The sequence below is a fragment of the Odontomachus brunneus genome, unplaced genomic scaffold (assembly GCF_010583005.1).
Source record: "Odontomachus brunneus isolate Ranch 3 - 2012 unplaced genomic scaffold, Obru_v1 Obru_scaffold_062, whole genome shotgun sequence".
Taxonomy (NCBI): Eukaryota; Metazoa; Arthropoda; class Insecta; order Hymenoptera; family Formicidae; genus Odontomachus; species Odontomachus brunneus.
The window spans coordinates 181,958-188,284 of record NW_022639512.1 but is presented as its reverse complement, the minus strand read 5'-3'; the positions used below and the strand labels follow the sequence as shown (position 1 = coordinate 188,284).

Genomic DNA, 6,327 nt, shown 5'->3' with positions numbered 1-6,327 from the left:
TGCCTTCACTGGTTGGATCTTGTTCTGATCTTGCCTTCACTGGTTGGATCTTGTTCTGATCTTGCCTTCACTGGTTGGATCTGATGAAACTTTCAAGCCTCATAACTCGGAAGATACTTAACGAAAATACATTTGTTTATAGTGTTTTGGAAAGGTCTCGAGATAAGCTACAAGAATATGCAATAAAAAGTAGGCAGTTCCATTTAAAAAAGTTAATGTGATTTCGATCTGACCTTGGCGACGCCATCCAAGGTCAAACTGATAAGATCAGTAAATAGATCTTTTGAAACCCTACAACTTTTATCTGAAAAATTTTTTTCTAAAATGCTTAGTTTTCGAGATATTTCACCGGTCCGGGACTTTTTGAACACCCTGTATGTAATTTATATTATATAAAATAAAAACTATATAAATAAATAAATAGAACAAGAAAATCAGAAAATTATTAATAAGACATAGTTAATAAAACAATGTCTGATGATAAAATTACATTTTAGTCTCAAAAATGTTTTATCCATCAAATTATGCAATATTCAACTGGAGTTGCTAGTACCCGTACCAGGCACTTGCATTATGGTTGTAGTTTTTCACTTTTAAATCGCTTACACTTGCGATAAAAGCTTTTTTCTCTTTTTATTATGGATATAACAAATTGATATTGGAATTTTTTGATTACCTCAATTTATTCTACGTTCTCAAAAGCATTAGCACGATTATTCTGAGAAACTCTGTATACACACATACATTATTCTCTTATCTCTAAGTTATATCTTTAAGTTATATTGCAAGTTGGTGATTCTTTCATTCTCATTTTAGTTCACACACTGTGTCAAGAATAAACTTCATTTTTTTATATTAACTTTTAGCGCTACATATGTTAACCTAACTAGTCGGTTATATATAAAGCAACTATTTAGTCTTTAAATTTTTGTTGCGGCGATGGCCTGTAATTTTATATATAATAATATAAATTAATTATTTTAATTTTTTATTTATTTATATTTATCGTAATAATAATATATGGCATATTATAAATGATCGGTATATCACATTTCAAATATGTTTATGATGTGATTTATCATTGTGGTAGATGGAGTTGCTGAAATTCAGAAAACATATCTTTAAAATATCTTTTAAAAAAGACAAATTTTTATCTTTGTCGTAGAACCAATTTAAATAATTATTATTCTGGCAACTAGTTGTAACACTTTGGAAAGTCTTGTGGTACATGTTGCAAATAGGTTAGTTCTTAAAATAAAAAATAAAGTTTATTCTTAATTTTTATACACTTTATACTCTTTAAGTTTTTGTTGCGGAGATGGTTTATAATTTTATACATAATAATATAAATTAATTATTTTAATTTGTTATTTATTTATATTTATCACAATGATAAATATATGGCATATTATAAATGATTGATATATTACAATTCAAATATGTTTATAATGTGATTTATTATTGTGGTAGATTGAGTTGATAAAATTCAGAAAACATATCGTTCTTTAAAGAAAACAAATTTTTATCTTTACTATACATATTTTTAATTTTGCCTTGACTATATATATTATATTAGGTGTACAACTTTGCTCCCGCCGTTTTTTTTCCGAAATTCGAGGCTTTATTGTAAAAAACTGGTTATACATTTATGATTCAAAGTATTGTCCATCGCTGGCCACTACTTTCTCCCATCTTTCGGGCAGCGTATAATCCCGCGTCGAAAAAACTGGTCATCTTTTGAGGCGATCCACGAATCGATCCAATTTTTTACTTCTTCATAAGACCGGAAGTGTTGGTCAGCCAAGCCGTATGCCATTGATCGAAACAAGTGATAGAGGGAGCAACGTTTGGAGAATACGGCAGGTGGGGTAGGACTTCCCATTTCAACGTTTCCAAGTATGTCTAAGGCACTATAAAGATAGGTATTCTCGTCCGCCATTTTCATGCTATTCCCTCACTCCTTGCCCTCCTGACGCTACGCCACTGAGCTGTCAGCCGAGGAAGCATGGTAGGTAGTAGTAGTTACGAGTTTTAATTTCGATAAGCAAAGAGTTTGCTGATCGAAATTTTTCGTGTTTACGTGTCCGAATTTTTTTCCGTTTATAAAATGCCTTGCTGCGCTGCAATGAATTGTTCGAACAGACCTGAAAAAAGTTCGATTATTTCAATTTCCTGCGGATAATGTTAGTCGAACGCAATGGATACGTAATGTCAACAGGGGATCTTGGACACCATCGAAATCAACGTTCCTTTGCGAAGTAAGTACTCTCTTAATTTCCAATTTACGCAGCTTTTTCTGTTTGTTTAAATTCATAGATTGTTTTTTAAGTGTAGTTTAGATTTGTCGCCGTTCGAAATTACATAAATGTGAATAACTGTAATTAATCTTATATGCATTTTTCTTATTTCAGAAACATTTTGAAGAGTCGCAATTTGAGACTGATCGAGCAGATGGTTGGAAAAAATTGAAGCCAAATGCCGTGCCGACGCTATTTAATGTATTAAATTCATCTGTTGCAAATGAAATAGCTGATGAAAATTTAACAGCTGAAAATAATGAAAATATAAGTGCAGCCACTGAGAAAGATGTAAGTTTCTGTGACCCATTAGTAAGAAGAAAGAATTCTATATTTATATGTTTATTTTTTTATTTACACATAAACATGTATAAATACATAGTATAAATATGTATACTTTAATTCATTTCAGAGCTCTATAGATGCAGAAAAAAATATTGAGCCAATTACAGAAGAGAGCCTTTTGTTGATGTTGGCAGAAAATCAGTTTTTGAAGCAGCAGTTGGAGAGAATCTACGTAATAATAAGATGCTACGCTCATCACTCAGCAGTTACCGCATACCTAAAAAAATATAATGTTGAATAATTCAATCTGTATATATGTATATGATATTCTTAATGCTGTGTGCACTTATATTAATTGTATATGACACATTTCTTTTTTTATCCAATATTTGTAACATAATGAAAAACTTCAACAATAATATGGAAATAAAATGAAAAGTAGAAACAAGAGATTTTGGAAAATTGTTTATATTTCAAACAAAAATTCCTATTAATATTTAAAAACATAACATTCTTATTTGAAAATTATGATTTATAACTTTAGAAATAATATTTAAAAACATAACATTCTTATTTGAAAATTGTGATTTATAACTTTAGAATTAATATTTAAAAACATAACATTCTTATATTTGGAAATTATGATTTATAACTTTAGAATTATTAACTAGAAACATAACTTTCCCTTAAACTTTTAACAGTTTCAAACTCGCGGATCCATAAACATTTTTCCGTTTCCTACTGCTTTCTGAAAAATTCTTGATGCAGTAAGACCGAACATCAAAAAAATGTTTCACAATTTTTTTTTTACATCACAACAATTTGGAAAAACAATATTGACGTTTTCTACCAGACGTTCAATAAAAGTAAATTTTCCGTATCTCAAGATATGAGCCCTATAAGTTTTGAATACATAATCGCAATGCAATATTATGCTAAACGTTTCTAAACATGGCTCTTTTAGGCCACCGCAGTTTAATGCACTGGTATACTGTTTCGCTTTTCAAATAAAATCGTTCTCTGGTAAATTCTTGCGCAACATAAATGTTATGCAATGTTTGCAAATGTTCTTCATCATTGCATTCGTAGTACAACCGGCAAAATGAAATAAATTTTTTGCGTCATAATCCGAAACAGTGTTGATAAATTCATTAAAAGAAAACGTAGATATTTCGATTTCGTCGAGACGCAATATGTTTGTGTTATTTACGGTAATTGGAAGTGTCGAAGACGCTTTTGCGGAATCAGACTTCTTTTTAGTGTTACAAAAATCTTGTAAAAAGTTGTCCGAATTATGACAATAACTTGTATGTTTAACATTTGATATAAATTGGGACACACTAATGGTTTTTACAACACGCAGGCATTTTAACGCAGTTGGCATTTGTCCTTCTTTGTTTCTTATTTGCGAAAAAATATTTTCCATCGCATCCTGCGTAAAACGATGTCCTAATATATAATCAAATCCATTCCTAAATAATAATTCTACGATGTCACAAAAAGATAACGTTGCCAATACCATTGCATAGTTTAAAGGCTTCCAGTGTTTTTCAAAAATAGTTTCACGAAATGTGTCTACAATTTTATGGAGAAAAATATACTTTTGATCGCAATTCCTTAAAGTAATTGAGGTTTTTTGTACTTGCGAGGATACAAGAGAAAACCATTCACATATTAATCGGATAAAAGCAGCAGTAGTTAACGCATCTTCCGGTAATGATTTTTCCTCGACTGCGATTTCTAATGCGCTAGATGTTTTCAGAGAGAAAAAACGGATTGCGGCACCCACATTCATTTTATTGAATTGAGAGGGTTCAATATCTTCTTTACGTAAATGATGTAATCTTCGTACTTCTTTGCCACTATTTACTTCGTCATACCACAACGACTTAATGTATGTACCATCGACTATATTTGTTGGAAGCCTTTCGTGTTTCACAAACCCATAGGGAGATACACTTTCTGCCTTAAAAGTGCAGATTTCAAATTTTTTAAAATATGGCAAACATCTGGAATTGTTCATGAAACATGAAAGAATTCACAAGAGTCCCATATTTAGAAATATTAATCCGTAGAGTTCCACAGACTTCTGTTTCTGTTATCTAAATCTGAAGACGATGCAAGAATGTGGAGACCGCAATTTTCAATAAATGAAATACATTGAAGAATAAATTCCTTCAAGGCTTGTACGAGGGCTGCTCCGTAAGTTTTGCGACTTGGCAACACTGGCGTTGCTAGGTAAAATCTAACCTTACCATCAAAAAGTTTGACAATATGGAAGATTTTTTTACTCGAAACGTTTTGTCGTACGGAGGCTACTTGTATTGTTTACAGTGACTTGAAAATTGTGTCTCAGCGAAAAAATGGAATTAACATGAGAACACTTTCGTGCGATGATTTTTTACGACTTTCGACGTGGATTATCGAGACAAGAGTGCATCGATCAACTTGCTTCCACTTTTGGCAATGAAGCACCACTATTTGTCGCTGGTTTAATGAATTCAATCGTGGTCGTAGTTCGCTCACCGACGAATCTCGCCAAGGTCGTCCAAAATCAGCTGCTGTGCCAGAAAACATCGATGCTGTGCGTGAATTGATAATGCAAGATCGATGTGACATACCGTGAGATTCAGGCATCCCCGGGTGTTGATATGAATTGCATACAAACGATATTGCATGAACATTTGGCCGTAAAAAAAATTTGTTCACGTTGGATCCCGCATAATTTGACAATTGCTCAAAAAAAGGATCGTGTAAATTGGTGCAAAAAAATGCTGAAGAAATTCGATCAAGGTGCGTCAAATGCCGTATACAACCTTTATACAGGTGACGAGTCATGGATCTATGCATATGAGCCGGAAACTAAACAGCAGACGACTGTGTGGGTCTTTCAAAGTGACCCTAACTCAACAAAAGTTGTTCGCGCTTGAAGCACTTCGAAACAAATGGTCGCCTGTTTTTTCGGAAAAACTGGTCATGTGGCAACAGTACCCTTATAGAAACGTAGAACGGTCAATTCTGAGTGGTACACAACCATTTGTTTGCCAGAAGACTTCGGTCAAATAAGGAAAAACAACTCAAGACGACGAATCATTCTTCACCATGACAATGCGAGCTCTCACACATCGGCTCAAACAACCACCTATTTGACCAGTGAAAACATCGAATTAATGGGTCCACCGTACAGTCCTGATTTGGCACCCAATGACTTCTGTTTGTTTCCGAACATCAAGAATAAACTGCGTAGTCAACGATTTTCGACGCCAGAAGAAGCGGTTGATGCGTTTAAAACATGTTTTGGAGGTTCCACTTTCGGAGTGGCATGGATGCTATAATAAATGGTTTAAGCGAATGTAGAAGTGTATTGATCATCATGGAGAATATTTTGAAAAACAATAAAGACATTTTCAATGACAAATTACCGTGTTTTCCTTACTAGTCGCAAAACTTACGGAGCAGCCTTCGTATATCAATTGATTCTTTAGGTGTTATGTGGCATGCAATGACTTGTTTCCATGGATTTTTTACTCCTCGAAGTAAAACTAAAAATATTTTTGTACCAAGAACATCGCTAATACCTCCTAAAGTAACAAATCCTTGGAATTTACCATTGCTTTTATCATAATCGATTTGTCCACAAATTATCATTTCGTCATACGATAACAAACAATATCTATCGGTTAGATCCATTATTTCTACTTTGAATCTAAGAAGCTATAAAACATCCTCAAATATTCCGAAATTT

At 32.8% G+C, this 6,327-nt stretch overlaps 1 protein-coding gene across 1 annotated transcript in view; it reads right to left on the bottom strand.

Moving 5' to 3' along the window:
- Positions 1-2,623: 2,623 nt before the first annotated feature.
- LOC116846218 (cytochrome P450 4C1-like) overlaps positions 2,624-6,327 on the bottom strand; it is a 24,368-nt gene continuing 20,664 nt past the window's right edge. The window contains exon 14 of the transcript XR_004378438.1: positions 2,624-2,859. The gene's annotated coding sequence lies outside the window, so the exon portion shown is untranslated. The remainder of the gene's footprint in view (positions 2,860-6,327) is intronic.